Genomic DNA, 17,511 nt, shown 5'->3' with positions numbered 1-17,511 from the left:
CCCTCGGGCACCCTCCCCGGGCCAGGCTCTAGGGCAGGGACCCAGTAACGCTATCCCAGGCAGGGTGAACTGTTCCCTCGATGGTCTTGTCATAGGATTCTTCTGAATCGCTCTTTGTCTGATCCCTCACCCAGGACCAATTTGCCATGGGAGACCCTACCAGGGGAAAGAGAGCCCCAGACAACATAGCCCCTGGGATCCCTGGGACACACAAACCCCTCCACCACAATAAGTTTGCGATTCGCTGAGGAATCTTCAGTTTCCCACTTTGAGAAATCTGTTGTTACTTTTGATCAGGTTCAGCTTTGATATGCACCTTCTGTCTTCTATAAACTCTTTTTTTTTTATCTGCAAAGCACTGCCTGTCTTAAATATTTTATTTCTCATAATGAAATAGAAGTTATTATAAATGCTTTTATTTCACCTCAGTTATTGTAAATCATTATTCCTCTGCTTTTATTTTATCCCTGCCATTATTCCCTTTTTCTAGCTACTTGCCATATTGTATTGTAGAAGAGAAGTGGAGCAATCAGTCCTTCCTCTAACTGCTACATCATGATCTAACACAAACTGGCGCTTCCCAGGGAAGTCATTTTATGCATTTATGAGCTTCTTTGAATTCACAGATTGGAACCTAAACATTAGAACTATGCTCCTCTCCAGTGTTTTTCTGATTTTACATTTCAATATGATTCCTCTTTGCTCTCATTTGCATCTACCTTTATAATTTCAATTATTTCCGCTTAGGATTTGAGCAAAATTCTTTAACCAACATTTCTTAATTTTCCTAATCCATACTTCCTTTTGCTCCTTGACCTACTAATACCAACATGTTCTCAAAACGTAACATATTATGCTATGTGACAAATTGTCAGTATGTTACACTGTCGGTCACCCAAAACATCTCTGTGTTACTGCGTTCAGAAACAGGAGGAAACATGAGAACCATTTGGACTGAATCTATGCATGTATATTTATTTATTTATTTGTGGATCGCTTTGGAAAACATTTTCTAACACGATTAAGGTTGTGGTTAAGGGTTAGGGATAAGGTTATGGTTGGGGTTAGGATTTTCTATACAGGCACTGTGGAAAGCATCCTCACACAGAACATCACATCCTGGTTTGGGAACAGCTGTGTTAAGGACCAAAAAGCTCTTCAGAGAGTGAGCCATACAGCAGAACGCTGCTGCAGGGTTGCTCTCCCCCTTCAGGACACCTACACCAGGAGATGCCGGACTAGAGCAGCGCAGTTACTGAAGAACCCGTCCCATTCTGGCAACAAACTGTTCCAACTTCTGCAATCAGTTTCCGTCCTTTACTTCTGTGTTACATACCTGATCCCATCATGGCACCATCATCCTCTGTACACTTCCTCTACTCACTGAGACAACTTTCTCTGCTGCATTTCCACTTCCTCTCATTCTTCATTTCCTCTGGATATCATCTATGTCCTCCTGTGTCCTAATATCATCTAACCCCTGTTTAACTTCAGACTTAAATATAGTCCACTAATACCGCCAAACTTCCACCTTCCCTTTCTCCTCAAGATTTCTTTATCAGTTCAGTCCTGTTTTACAAGAAATGAGATCGTGGTCTCTTCCCATTGTTGTTTCCTGGAAACTTCCCAGCTGTAAATTCCTGCTATGTTTCTTGATACCGATGTTAAATCCAGCACAAACTCTTTGATGAGTCTGTAAATGTACTCATTGCATTGTTTTCAGTTTCATTACTTTATCATGTGCACCGGCTTTTCAAGCACATTGTGATCTTTACATGTCACATCTCCATGAATCAAACAGGAACTGAGTGAAAGATACAGGAAATGTTTCCAGCTCTTCCTCCTCTATCGGTCATTCTCTCCATACCTGAGAGTGTCCAGTCTCCAGCCTGGATCCTTCAGTCCAGCCGACAGCAGCTTCATTCCTGAGACTCCAGGATGATTGTAGCTCAGGTCCAGCTCTCTCAGATGGGAAGGGTTTGAGCTCAGAGCTGAGGCCAGAGAAGTACAGCCTTGCTCTGTGATCAGACAGCCTGACAGACTGCAGACACACAAAATTCTGTGAATAATGATATTCTATTTGTCAGATACAATAAAATATTTCCATTTCCACCCATTCAATTTCATTTAGCTTCATTTATGAGTAACAAATGTCTAGTGTCAGGTAACACCTTACAATATTAGAGAGAAAGCCCCAACTATCCATTCCATTATAATTCCGTTCAATTCAATTTCAATTATACAGATCAGAATCACAACAGTCCCCTCAAGGCTTTTTATATTGTAAGGTAGACCCTGCAAATAAAAAAAACAAAACAAAAAAAACAACAATCATAAGACCCCAAACCATGAGCAACCACTTCGTGACAGTAGGAAGGAAAAACTCCCTTCTAACAGGAAGAAATCTCCAGCAGAACCAGGCTCAGGGAATGCCAGACATCAGCTGCTACCGTTTGGGGTGAGAGAAGGAAAAAAGGATAAAGACATGTTGTGGAAGAGAGCCAGAGATTAATAACAAGTATGATTCAGTGCAGGAGGTACGTTTAACTTAGTTTTACAGACAGCAAGATGTAGGTTATAGACTAATTAACTTTAGCATAGCTTCCCATCACTCATTAGCTGAAACTCCCCACATGGATTTGGGCAATCAAATAGAAACGAGTGTTGCTGTGTGGAAGCATTTTACAGTCAGTGCTGCAGATGAAACCAAAGTGATATGTAATGTGTGCAAAAGTCAAATCAGCAGAGGCAGATATATCAAATATCTGTCAACATCTGCTATGCATAATCACATGCACTTAAAGCATCCTCTCCTGGTACTGTCTGCCAACCCCCCCCACAAGAACCAATTCATCATCACAGCCTTGTTCTGCCCCTGCAAGTCAGTTTCACTGTCTGTTCAGTGTCCTCCAACAAGGACGGGTAGTGGTGGAGTTCATAATGTTCACAATGGTATTTTATTAGTTGTTGGTTTAACCATGGATGAGGCAATGGCTGTTATGTTATTTTTTTTTTCAATGACGTTACATGTTCATTGCTGGATTTATAGAAAACCATCAACTAATACTGCATATTCATAATTATTATTATGGATATAAGTAAAGAATACTTACACTATAACATTAATTAGAAGTGTAATGCAAAAAAAACCTAGATTTTTTGGCCTATTTTGAATTTTATGAATACAAATACAAATACTTTCCCACCCTCAACAAATACAAATACAGATACAAATACCGGCTGCTTTGCACATCTCTACTGTTGACCATAATATTCTATTAGAGTGATTAGAACATGCTGTAGGTATTACAGGTACTGCACTGCAGTGGTTTGTATCATATCTAATAGGCTCCAATTTGTTCATGTAAATGGAGAGTCTTCTTCTCACACTAAGGTTAAATTTGGAGTTCCACAGGGTTCAGTGCTAGGACCAATTCTGTTTACATTATACATGCTTCCCTTAGGCAGTATCATCAGAAGACATAGCATACATTTTCACTGCTATGCTGATGACACCTAGCTCTATCTATCTATGAAGCCAGATAACACACACCAATTAGTTAAACTGCAGGAATGTCTTAAAGACAAAAAAGACCTCCGTTGGGCATCTTTCTTCGCCTTTAGACAATAATTCTGATGGCAAAAGAACCAAACGGGACAGGTTAAAAAAAAAAAAAAAAAAGACAAAAAAGACCTAGATGGCCTCTAACTTTCTGCTTCTTAATTCAGATAAAACTGAGGTTATCCTTCCCACTGTCGCCAAAGTGGTTGCTCATAGGGGGTCATTTGATTGTTGGGTTTTTCTCTGTATGTATTATTTTAGGGTCTACCTTACAATATAAAGTGCCTTGAGACGACTGTTGTTGTGATTTGGCACTATATAAATAAAATGTAATGTAATTTAATTTAATTGAACCCTGCCCCCCACAAAGGCACAGGGAGAACAAGGAAACTGTGTTGAGGTGGAATTTTTTCTTATTTTCGTGCTTTGGATGATGTAACATAACAATTTACCAACATTTGGGACAAATGACATACTTTGCACCTTATATAACAAAGATAGTTCTACAGTTATCTTAATATATTAGTATTTATTTTATAGCTTTCATTTCTCTTTCTTAGTGTTATGTTCCAATATTCACTGTTTTCAGTTTGCATTTGGACTTTGTTTTTTTTTACATTCTGCATTTGCTACATTCAATTTAATAATTGGCTTGATTTTTCTTTAAACTCTGCCTGCTTATGAATCTTTACTTGGGTCCTCATATCGTCAACATCGACATGACAGGGGGCTGCAATCAAATCTGCCATCAGCAACAAAATGTCAATGTTAAGATACAGTTGGTTTCAGTGATTCATGCCAAAATGGGCAGAAGTCAACTACAACACCTACTGCTGTCAAACCAACCTCATTGTTTTGTCAAACCAAACGTAATACAGAAAACATGGAGCATAAAGACTGAGGATGTTGTGAAGGGCCAACAATTGGATTTTGAGCAAGCTAGAACTTTTGCCATTGATCAAAAGATTTGGAAAAATCAAAAGACAATTCTATAGGGGTTAACTGTTTATGCAATAATATAATTCAAATATTAAATGATAACCTGTGGGAAAGTCTGAATTCTGACCTCAGAGTTTCCAGTGTACAATGTAGTCTCTTCACTCCAAAAGACAGAAGCTTCATTCCTGAATCACACAGGTCATTGTTACTCAGGTCTAGTTCTCTCAGACTAGAGAACTGGGAGCAGAAAACTGAGGACAGGGCTTCACAGCTTCTCTTTGACAGTTTACACCAGTTCAACCTAAAGAAGCAATGATAACTGTGAGCATCTTAAATCCTTAATCTAGAGAAGACAAAAAAAAATAAAATAATGAATACCATTCAATGTGAAAAATCATTGTAGTAAAAACTATTTCAATTATCTACCATTATAGTTAACTATATTTAGGGTAGCACTGTGGCACGGTGGTTAGCACTGTTGCCGCACAGCAAGAAGGTCCTGAGTTCAATTCCACCATCAGGCGGGTATTTCTGTGTGGAGTTTGCATGTTCTCCCCATGTTTGCCTGGGTTCCCTCCAGGTACTACGGCTTCCTCCCACCATCCAAAGACATGCAGCTTGTGGCGATAGCTTAATTGGATAATCTAAATTGCCACTATGTGTGAATGTGCGAGTGAATGTGAGTGCGAATGGTTGTCTGTCCCTATGTGTTGGCCCTGCGACAGACTGGCGACCTGTCCAGGGTGTACCCCGCCTTTCGCCCTATAACAGTTGGGATAGGCTCCAGCACCCCCACAACCCTGAAAGGGATAAGCGAAGCGAATGGATATAGTTAACTCTTTAAATGTGGTCAGTAACACATTTATATTTATGTATCTAAATCAGGGGTCCCCAATCCAGGTCCACGAGGGCCGGTGTCCCTGCAGGTTTTAGATCTCACTCTGGGTCAACACACCTGAATCACATGATTAGTTCATTACCAGGCCTCTGGAGAACTTCAAGACATGTTGAGAAGGTACTTTATCCATTTAAATCAGCTGTGATGGATGAAAGACACATCTAAAACCTGCAGGGACACCGGCCCTCGTGGACTGGGATTGGGGACGCCTGATCTAAATGGAAAGTAGTAAATTGGGGTAGATTAGTTGAGTATCGAGTGGCGTAGGCATACATTGCTATTGGCCATCTAATTAATTCTCTTGCTAGGAAACCATAATCACATTTTTTTTAAAGATATAGCAAATTAAAGAGGACTATATTTTCTCATTACCAGCTCTAAAGTTATATACTGGACCTTCACTGTATAAAACAATCCCTTGATGCACCTAAATTTTTGAACTCATTCTCATATAAAGCCAACCTACATAAAGTCTCCATTCTTCTAATGGGCCACTTTCAGGAAACCCGCCTAAGAACAGTAATAAATAAAATCCTTTCTCGTTGCTGAAATCTGGCCCACACAATGTGCTTACACATGGCCCACACTCTGCAAAGAATGATGGCCTTTTGGTGGCCCATATCTGGTTTGCCAGAGGTGGCCCACACATGGGCCCATGGTGTACCAAAGTGTATACTCACAAACCTGTCAAACCTGCATTTGAAAGGTTGGCTAGCATAGCAGTATAGTATTGCAACATGGCATTTGGGTCTTCTAACTAAAATAGGAAAATGGGAGCATAAATAGTGCCATCATTGCCAGACCTGGCCCACAACTGATTGACACCAGTCACTCAGATCCAGGCCAGTCAGATCTGCCTGGACGCTGGTCTCATTTATACTGCCGCTCCTGGTAAAACCTCTCTGCTACTCACCACTCTCACCTGCCTGCCACCCTGTGCTTCTACTTGGAATTTTGGACTCACCCAGACCTCTGTCTGTCGCCTTTCCCTCCAGCTTCTCTCTACCTGCAACCAATGCCTTTGACCTTCCACAGTTTCCCCCATCAAGTTCCCATACCCAGCCGTCATAGTGTCCCCTCACAGTTCATGTTATTTGCCACTTCCTTCTTCCTAGATCATGTTCATAGTTCTTGCTTTATTTACAGCCTTTCATAGTTCATGCTCTTAGCTCCTGCTCAGTTCTTGGCCTTAACTCTGTTTACTTTGTGCACTGTTAAATAAAGTTCTTTGTTTAAAAAAAAATACAAAACAAGAGTAACTGTTACAGTTACAGTTTAAAAAGGTGGTATTCAGAATATGGTTACTTTGTTGGAATAAAGGGATTGAACGGCGGACTTTTCCTGTTTCATATGTTAGGCTATGCCCTCTCTATTTTTGGTAATTCCATGCCGGTGGAAACCCAAACAAAACACGCATTAAGAGGCTCTAATGCCTGTGTCTCAATCTCGTGGCCCATACTTGCAGCCCACATACTGACGTGACAAAATATTTTTTAAAATTATTGGTCCAGAGGCAGCTGACAGGTATCGACAGGCCAAGCGGAATGCGGCTCAGGCAGTGGCTGAAGCAAAAACTCGGGTGTGGGAGGAGTTCGGAGAGGCCATGGAAAAAGACTTTCGGACTGCCTCGAAGAGATTCTGGCAAACCGTCAGGCGTCTCAGGAGGGGAAAGCGGTGCTCTACCTGCACTGTGTATAGTGCTGGCGGTGCGCTGCTGACGCCGACTGAGAAAATTGTCAGACGGTGGAAGGAATACTTCGAGGACCTCCTTAATCCCACTGACACGTCTTCCGAGGAGGAAGCAGAGTCTGGGGATGAGGGGAATGACCCGCCAATTTCTGGGGTCGAGGTCACTGAGGCAGTTAAACAACTCCTCGGTGGCAGAGCCCCTGGTGTTGATGAGGTCCGCCCGAGTTCCTGAAGGCTCTGGACGTTGTAGGGCTGTCCTGGTTGACACGCCTCTACAATGTTGCGTGGAGATCAGGGGCAGTACCCTGGACTGGCAGACCGGGTGGTGGTCCCCATCTTTAAGAGGGGAGACCGGAGGGTGTGTTCCAACTATAGGGGATCACACTCCTCAGCCTCCCGGGAAAGTCTATGCCAGGGTGCTGGAAAGGAGAGTTCGTCCGTTAGTCGAACCTCGGATACAGGAGGAACAATGCGGTTTTCGTCCTGGTCGCGGAACACTGGACCAGCTCTTTATCCTCTCGAGGATACTTGAGGGTGCATGGGAGTTTGCCCAACCAGTCTACATGTGTTTTGTGGACTTGGAGAAGGCATTCGACCGTGTCCCTCGGGGTGTCCTGTGGGAGGTGTTGCGGGAGTATGGGGTGTCTGGCCCACTGTTACGGGCCATTCGATCCCTATACAACCGTTGCGAGAGTTTGGTTCGCATTGCCGGCAATAAGTCGGACTTGTTTCCGGTGGGTGATGGGCTCCGCCAGGGCTGCCCTTTGTCACCGATTCTGTTCATAATTTTTATGGACAGGATTTCTAGGCGCAGCCAAGTGGCGGAGGGCTTTCACTTGGTGGCCTCAGAATCTCATCTCTGCTTTTTGCGGATGATGTGGTTCTGATGGCTTCATCGGTGTGGGGCCTCCAGCTCGCACTGGAACGGTTCGCAGCCGAGTGTGAAGCAGCGGGAATGAGGATCAGCACCTCCAAATCTGAGGCCATGGTTCTCAGCCGGAAAAGGGTGGAGTGCCCACTCCGGGTCGGGATGAGTTCCTGCCCCAAGTGGAGGAGTTCAAGTATCTCGGGGTCTTGTTCGCGAGTGATGGGAGAAGGGAGCCGGAGATCGACAGACGGATTGGTGCTGCGGCTGCAGTGATGCGGACGCTGCACCGGTCCGTCGTGGTGAAGAGGGAGCTGAGTGTAAAAGCGAAGCTCTCAATTTACCGGTCGATCTACGTCCCGACCCTCACCTATGGCCACGAGCTGTGGGTAGTGTGACGAAAGAACGAGATCGCGGGTACAAGCGGCAGAAATGAGCTTCCTCCGAAGGGTGGCTGGCCTCTCCCTTAGAGATAGGGTGAGAAGTTCGGCCATCCGGGAGGGGCTCAGAGTAGAGCCGCTGCTCCTCCACATCGAAAGGAGCCAGTTGAGGTGGTTCGGGCATCTGACAAGGATGCCCCTGGGCGCCTCCTGGGTGAGGTGTTCGGGCATGTCCCACCGGGAGGAGGCCCAGGGCAGACCCAGGGCGCGCTGGAGAGATTATATCTCTCGGCTGGCCTGGGAACGCCTTGGTGTTCCCCCGGATGAGCTGGAGGAGGTGGCTGGGGAGAGGGAGGTCTGGGCTTCTCTGCTTAGGCTGCTGCCCCCGCGACCCGACTTCGGATAAAGCGGATGAGGATGGATGGATGGATGGTCAAAAAATTATTTAATATGAAGGCAATAGGCAGAGAGTTACAGCCATAGCCCTAAAGAATGTAGCCTCATGGGCAGTGTAGCCCAGTTTTAAGTAACCTATTAAGACTTGACAATAAGTTCCATTGGAGCAGACTTTCAACGCCTCTCTCTGTCTCTCACTAGCAAAGTTGACGCAGACAACAAAGTAAAGCTAGTTTTCGGCTATGAGCCTGATACAGAACCTGACGTATTAGCCAGAGGTCCCTTTACTACGGTTTGGAGCCGCAGACCTGTTTTATTATACGAGCTGAATAGTTTTCTATACAAGATTTCTTGACCTACTGTTACTCATTTTATATTAAGATTTAAACATCTAGTTGGTATTGGTATGGCGGGTAACCTTCAGTAATAGTAATAAGTCACACAGCAATAGTACATTCATGTTGCAAAAAGCATGGTAATATATTAGGTAATCCAAAGTATTCAGAAAACGTTACTCTCATTGAGTAACATAACGGAATACGTTACAAAATACATTTTGGGGCATGTATTCTGTAATCTGTAGTGGAATACATTTTGGAATACATACTGGTTATATGATTTTGACATACTGGCATACATCGATGCCAGTAAGGTTAAATGTGAGTCCTGAAAAAAAACTAAGGGTCCAATTTTTATCACGTGGTTAATGTTGAATGTTATAAGATTGTGTTTAACAATAACTAAGGGTTCAGTACTGATGTCTTAGAGAGTAAAACTTCATTTTGGAAACTGCAGGAATTTATTTTATTTTACATCATTTCTAGTATTACAAAGGAAAACAAATACGTTCCAGCTACATTAATAAAATCATATGACAATATTTTATGCATATGAATATGTTGACCTGTGTTAAAAGCACACTGGCTTTATTGTGGTTTAAAAAAAAGGATAATTATATATTTACTTACAGAGCTTTGTTGGAGGCTTTGACCACTGGCAGCAGCCTCAGAAGAGCCTCCTCTGAAGCAGAGTATTTCTTCAGGTCAAACACATTCAAATCTTTTTCTGATGACAGTAAGATGAAGGCCAGAGCTGACCACTGAGCAGGAGACAGTTTATCTGTGGAGAGACTTCCTGATCTCAGGGACTGTTGGATCTCCTCCACTAGAGAATGATCATTCAGCTCATTCAGACAGTGGAGCAGATTGATGCTTTTCTCTGCAGACAGATTCTTGCTGAGTTTCTTCTTAATGTACTGGACTGTTTCTTGACTGGTCTGTGAGCTACTTCCTGTCTGTGTCAGCAGACCTCGCAAGAGAGTCTGATTGGTCTGCAGTGAAAGACCCAGGAGGAAGCGGAGGAACAAGTCCAGGTGTCCATTTGGACTCTGTAAGGCCTTGTTCACAGCACTCTGGTAGAAGTGTTTCTCTGCAGATTCTCTTGTGTCAGAGTTCTGGTAGGTTGTCTGTTGTTCATCCAGCAGATTGAGTCCAGAGTTGATGAAGGTCAGATGGACATGAAGAGCAGCCAGAAACTCCTGAACACTCAGATGGATGAAGCAGAACACCTTGTCCTGGTACAGTCCTCTCTCCTCTTTAAAGATCTGTGTGAACACTCCCGAGTACACTGAGGCTGCTCTGATATCGATGCCACACTCTGTCAGGTCTGATTCATAGAAGATCAGGTTCCCTTTCTGCAGCTGATCAAAAGCCAGTTTTCCCAGAGACTCCATCATCTTCCTGCTCTCTGGACTCCAGTGTGGATCTGTCTCAGCTTTTCCATCATACTTGACCTTCTTCACTTTGGCCTGAACCACCAGGAAGTGGATGTACATCTCAGTCAGGGTCTTGGGCAGCTGTCCTCTCTCTCTGGTTTTCAGCACATCCTCTAGAACTGTAGCAGTGATCCAGCAGAAGACTGGGATGTGGCACATGATGTGGAGGCTTCGTGATGTCTTGATGTGGGAGATGATCCTGCTGGACTGCTTTTTATCTCTGAATCTCTTCCTGAAGTACTCCTCCTTCTGTGGGTCAGTGAACCCTCTGACCTCTGTCACCATGTCAATACAGTCAGGAGGGATCTGATTGGCTGCTGCAGGTCGTGTGGTTATCCAGAGCCGAGCGGAGGGAAGCAGTTTCCCCCTGATGAGGTTTATCAGCAGCACATCCACTGAGGTGGACTTTCTAGGGTCAGTTAGGATTGTAGTTTTGTGGAAGTCCAGAGGAAGGCGACACTCATCCAGACCATCAAAGATGAACACAACCTGGAAGTCTTCAAAGTTGCAGATTCCTGCTTCTTTGGTTTCAGTAAAGAAGTGATGAACAAGTTCCACCAAGCTGAACTTTTCCTCTTTCAGCACATTCAGCTCTCTGAAAGTGAATGGAAATATGAACTGGATGTCCTGGTTGGCTTTGTCTTCAGCCCAGTCCAGGCTGTATTTCTGTGTTAAGACTGTTTTCCCAATGCCAGCCACTCCCTTTGTCAGCACTGTTCTGATTGGTTCATCTCTTCCAGGTGAGTCTTTAAAGATGTCTTCTTGTCTGATTGTTGCTTCTGGTCTGTCTGGTTTCCTGGATGCTGCTTCAATCTGTCTGACCTCATGTTCATCATTGACCTCTGCAGTCCCTCCCTCTGTGATGTAGAGCTCTGTGTAGATCTGATTCAGAAGGGTTGGGTTTCCTGCTTTAGCGATCCCCTCAAACACACACTGGAACTTCTTCTTCAGTGCAGATTTAAGGTCATGCTGACAAACAGTAGTACAGAGTTCTAAATCAAAAGAAGAACAATGCAATATGTAAGTTACTGATCAGTAAAATGCACATGACAATTTTAATCAAATACATCATTTTGAGGTTTGGTGCATCTCTTATATTATTAGTAAGTGTTACCTTTATCACTAGCAGCTTAAATATTTAGATAAATCCTCTTACTGTTCTGCAGACGGTCAGCCAGCTCCTCCTGCTTCATTCTTCTCAAAATGTTTAGTGTGATCTTCACAAATGCCTCTCTGCTGCTCCTCCTCTGCTCTCTATTCTCTCCCTCGAACACCTCCTCATACATCCTCTGACTCTCTAAGCATTCTGGGTAATATGGACTCAGAACCTTCTGTATCCTCTTCAGCTCGTTCTTCACAAAAGTGAAGATGTTGTCCTCAAGCAGCTGGAACAGAATACTTTACGAATGACCCAATCAGACTGAAATCATGGAGCCAAACATCAGATCCATGTTGGACACACTGACAATCCACTGGTCTACAAATTGCAGCATGGTCATGAATTTGAACAGATTTCATGTAAAAGTAGTTGTTGTACATGTACAGACCATAAATATGGAGTCCAGCTGTGTTTGATACTGCTGGGCAGACTGACCACTGGGAACCTCTGAGCTCTCCTGGTCCACTCTGTGGAGGAACCATGAAGAATTAGTTCAAGCACAGGATAAATATCAAGAAAAAGGCATTTTGACAAACAAACTGACTCAGATAACTCCCTGTAGTGTTAGGATTGAAAATTATTATTTTGTTATTTTATTTATACACAATACAAATGTGCTCATAATTGAGTTGGCGCTCTGTAATTGAGGATTAAAAGCTTTGTCCAACGCTACTGTCTGGATTTGAAATATTGGGAGATGACGTAGAGTGCAGAGGGTTTTGCAACATGCTTACACATACACTGACAATAGTTAAAATAGTCTCTGGGTCAGAGAGTCCAAACAAGATGTCACCGAACCAGACCTCAGGATCAACAGTGGAATAATATTAGATAGCCAAGGCTTCGCAGGGGTGTGTTTTGTGTCTGTCTTTTTGATTCCAGGAAATGGAAGCAGATAGGAGGCTAAGGAGCTTGGAAAGAAAAGCGTCTGAACTTCTTTAAGTTGCTTGAAGACGTTTCACCTCTTATCCGAGAAGCTTCTTCAGTTCTAGGGTCAAATGGTGGTGAGTCCCAGATTTAAGCTCTGTGGGAGTATCCCCCCAAGAGGGACAATGGACCCCCTGTTGATCCTCTACCTAATCACACGAGCCAAGGTGTGAAAATGGGTGTAGGTCACAATCAGCCAGGGTCTCGGGTGAGCTCATTGTGAAACCTAGCCCTACCCTATCATGAGAACACAGAGAGAGAGAGAGGGGGAACAAGAGAACATGGAGCACAGACAGAGCAACTAAGAAACAAGAGGTACTCAAATAATAAAGACAGCAAAAACTATAAATAACTGACAACACAAAAGACTGGGTCACCGACTGAGGACCCTGACACTGACACCAGTAAGAAGAGTACCACTGTTCATAACACCATTAAAATTAAACCTGTTATGACTGGAGAATTTTCACAATTTGAAACTTGTCAACCGCACATAGATTGATGTTATCTTCTCTCATTTTTTGCACTATGTGAACAACCTCATATATCAGCAATCCTATTAGATGAATTCAAATAAACTTATTCCAAAACCAGGTAATATTTGTTTGTCTGGTGCACTTTTACATGGCGACACGTCTGTCGACATTGCGTCCGTCAACTTTGCTAGCTTTGCTTTGGCTTTCGCTAGCTTTATCCTTTTCTAGATTATCCCAAAATGCCCTTGGTCTACGTGTGTACAATCGCCAGCTACTTTTAGAAATCAAAGCATCATATGATCTGGCTCTTCAACAAACGGTGACAGGAGATGATTATGGGCCTCCACCACTTTTTGAGCCCCGTATTCTGGCCTATCTATACCGACACTCCTACACCACTTCCTGGAAGAAGGGCCCGAGGAAACGAGGAAAGCGGGCTGGTACACTCATCAAAGTCAAGGCTTTTCTCTGTGCTTCCCGTGGAACTATAGGACCAGGAGAGTAAATCATTACATGGATCCTGCCTGTTGTCCCTGGAGCTTTCAGCTTTTTATTTCCCTAAGCGGCCTCGGACCCGTGGATGCGGTGTGGACCACAGAAATCTTCGCAAGCTTGCCAGAGCATCAGATGCTAGGATCTACGCCCTTCCAATGGCTCTACTAAATGTAAGATCTTTAGCAAACAATTTGTTTATATTAAACGACTTCCTAAAGTCACAACAGCTGTACTTTCTGTTTCTGACAGAAACATGGCTTCAACGGGTGAGTCTGTAGCTTTTTCGGAACTGGTTCCTCCTAATTGCTCATTCTTCAGCCTCCCTCAGTCCTCTGGTGGGGGGGGGAGGCTTAGCCACCGTGTTCAACACTCGATTTCATTGCCATCAAACATTACAGCACTATTCATTTTCTAGTTTTCAACTCCAACTATTTGAGTTACACCTGAACTCTACTGCGCCTTTGTTGTGTGCCCTCATATACCGTCCTCCCAAGTTCAGTGTCTTGCCTGGTTCTCTGTGTCTGTAAGTTTCCTGTTTTATTCTGAAGGTCTTTGTCTCATGTGAGTGTGTTCAGAATATGTTTCCCCTGTCTCGTCAGCCCTGATTTCTCCCAGGTGTGTTCCCCTCCTGTCTGTCATCCCTTGATTACTGCTGTGTGTATTTAAGCCCTGTGTGTTCTCCTGCCTGTTGCTGGTTTGTCTGTGTTAGTCCCCTCTGTCATCCTGAGTGGTTTCCCTGCATCTGTTTGCATCTCTCTGTCCTTCACCCTGTTTGGTTATCATTTCAGGTTTGTTCTTTAGTTTTCCCAGTTTAGGTTTCCTCAGTTGCCCCTCATACCCCCTCTGCCTGTTCGTGTCATTCTGCCACTTTGAAAATAAACGTTCACTCATATGTTCCGTGCTCTCCTTGCGTTTTGGGTCCTTTAATAATTCCACATGGCTCATCCCACGAGCTGTGACACTTGACTGCGATAGTTAAGTAACCTAAGATCATCACACTGCCCCTTTGATTGTCTCTCCCAAGCTTGCTTAAAAACACTTTTAATACTGTTGGGCCTTTTATCCTGAGATTAATTAATACGTCCCTTGCTACAGGCTGTGTCCCATCATGCCTTAAACAAGCTATAGTCCAGCCTCTTCTTAAAAAACATAACCTGGACCCAACTGTTGTGTCTAATTACAGCCAAAAGTGGTGTACTTACAGTTGCAGGCCCACCTTGATTTTAACAAGATCTCTGAAAAATTTCAATCTGGTTTTAAATCACTACATAGTGAGAGAGGCGGAACTTTTAAGAATTTTTAATAATAATTTATAATATTTTTTTTTTTTTTTTTAAATAATTTTGATATTCTTTTAACCCTGGACTCTGGCAGCCCTGCTGCTCTTTTACTGTTAGACCTGTCAGCAGCTTTTGACACGGTCGACCATGACATCCCGTTATCACGGCTAGAATTTCATGCCGGCCTAAAAGGACTGCCCTCCTGTGGTTTCGGTCCTACTTGTCAGAAAGGTCTTTTTACGTCAATATGGGCCCCCATAGTTTGTGTACAAACAGACTCAATGACAGCTTTTACAAAAGGGCAATTGATTATGGAAATGTTTCGTCACTCATCCAAGTGACTTCTTAAGTCTCAGCTGACTGCAGGTTTCCCCAAACCTTATAAACAGTATATTTCCATAACGACTGAAACTAGCACCACTGAATGAAAAATGTCTGCTTCAGCTGTAGGTCAACAATCCTCACATCACATCTGAGTAATAACAATCTCTGGAAATGACAAGAACATTCTCCAATCATTTTATTAACTTTGCCTGTGTTATGAACAAACATCAGAATTTTCATATCTGTAATGTAATATAATATAATATAATATGATATAATATAATATTTTGTGTGTTTAAGTTTGATTTTTTTTTCTGTCAGTATAAATTGATGTAACTAATAGATTGTTGTGTGAAAAAATAATACTCAATGTTTAATCTTTTTCCCTTGTTGGTAGTGGCTCCTAAGAGACCAGTTAATTTGAACAGTAAATCTTGAACACTGGCAGCGTACAGTCGTGGCCAAAAGTTTTGAGAATGACACAAATATTAGATTTCACAAAGTTTGCTGCTAAACTGCTTTTAGATCTTTGTTTCAGTTGTTTCTGTGATGTACTGAAATATAATTACAAGCACTTCATACGTTTCAAAGGCTTTTATCGACAATTACATGACATTTACATGCAAAGAGTCAGTATTTGCAGTGTTGGCCCTTCTTTTTCAGGACCTCTACAATTCGACTGGGCATGCTCTCAATCAACTTCTGGGCCAAATCCTGACTGATAGCAACCCATTCTTTCATAATCACTTCTTAGAGTTTGTCAGAATTAGTGGGTTTTTGTTTGTCCACCCGCCTCTTGAGGATTGACCACAAGTTCTCAATGGGATTAAGATCAGGGGAGTTTCCAGGCCATGGACCCAAAATGATGTGGTCCCCGAGCCACTTAGTTATGACTTTTGCCTTATGGTACGGTGCTCCATCGTGCTGGAAAATGCATTGTTCTTCACCAAACTGTTGTTGGATTGTTGGAAGAAGTTGCTGTTGGAGGGTGTTTTGGTACCATTCTTTATTCATGGGTGTGTTTTGGGGCAAAATTGTGAGTGAGCCCATTCCCTTGGATGAGAAGCAACCCCACACATGAATGGTCTCAGGATGCTTTACTGTTGGCATGACACAGGAATGATGGTAGCGCTCACCTTTTCTTCTCCGGACAAGCCTTTTTCCAGATGCCCCAAACAATCGGAAAGAGGCTTCATCGGAGAATATGACTTTACCCCAGTCCTCGGCAGTCCATTCACCATACTTTCTGCAGAAGATCAATCTGTCCCTGATGGTTTTTTTGGAGAGAAGTGGCTTCTTTGCTGCCCTTCTTGACACCAGGCCATCTTCCAAAAGTCACTATGCACCATGGTTAACAATGGAAGGACAATGATTTCAAACATCACCCTCCTTTTAACATGTCAGGTCTGCCATTATAACCCAATCAGCCTGACATAATGATCTCCAGCCTTGTGCTCGTCAACATTCTCACCTGAGTTAACAAGACGATTACTGAAATGATCTCAGCAGGTTCTTGAATGACAGCAATGAAATGCAGTGGAAAGGTTTTTTTGGGATTAAGTTAATTTTCATGGCAAAGAAGGACTATGCAATTCATCTGATCACTCTTCATAACATTCTGGAGTGCAAGAATGTTAAGCAGCAACTTTTCTAATTTCCAATATTTATGTGATTCTCAAAGCTTTTTGCCACAACTGTATAACATAGAAACACTACGTTAACTGCTACAGCATACTGCTTTGGTTCATGTTAGAAGAAGCATATATGTGAGGGTTTTTTTTGGTATCTTCACAGTGTACATTAACTTCACTTGTTTACTAAGACTGACAGGTCGTCAGACAGCCCCACCTGTAAAATGGTGCACTACCTGCTATTGATTACTTCCTGTTTGCTGAAGTGGATTTTCAGTTGTTTAGAAACCAAAGTCTTGTTTTTAAGAGACAGTTTAAATGGGATTGAGGGAATGATGTGTTTGCACTGCAGTTTATATCCAACAACATCAAGCAGTTAAATCAAAGAGTTCATGTTACTAACAGCTCACCTCTCTGCAGCAGATGTCTGCTGGTCATTAAAATGAATGAGGCGATCATTAGACCAGTCACTCTTTAAGGACACAGAGCTGGGTGTAGGTCCAGGTTTAAGTCTCCAAGCCTCCTAAAAAAAAAAAAAAAAAAGCCCCCTTCAATAAATACCTCTTATGAATATTTAATGAAAATGTGAACTGTATAAACTGATAAAAATTTTAAATAATTGAATATTGACATGAACTTACGTTTTACCAGATGACTTTTTCTCCCCTAAATTACTAAACAAATCCTTCATCCGTTTGTTCTTAGATGACACAGAG

This window comes from Oreochromis aureus, linkage group 3 (genome assembly GCF_013358895.1).
Source record: "Oreochromis aureus strain Israel breed Guangdong linkage group 3, ZZ_aureus, whole genome shotgun sequence".
Lineage (NCBI taxonomy): Eukaryota > Metazoa > Chordata > Actinopteri > Cichliformes > Cichlidae > Oreochromis > Oreochromis aureus.
This window is presented reverse-complemented; position numbering follows the sequence as displayed.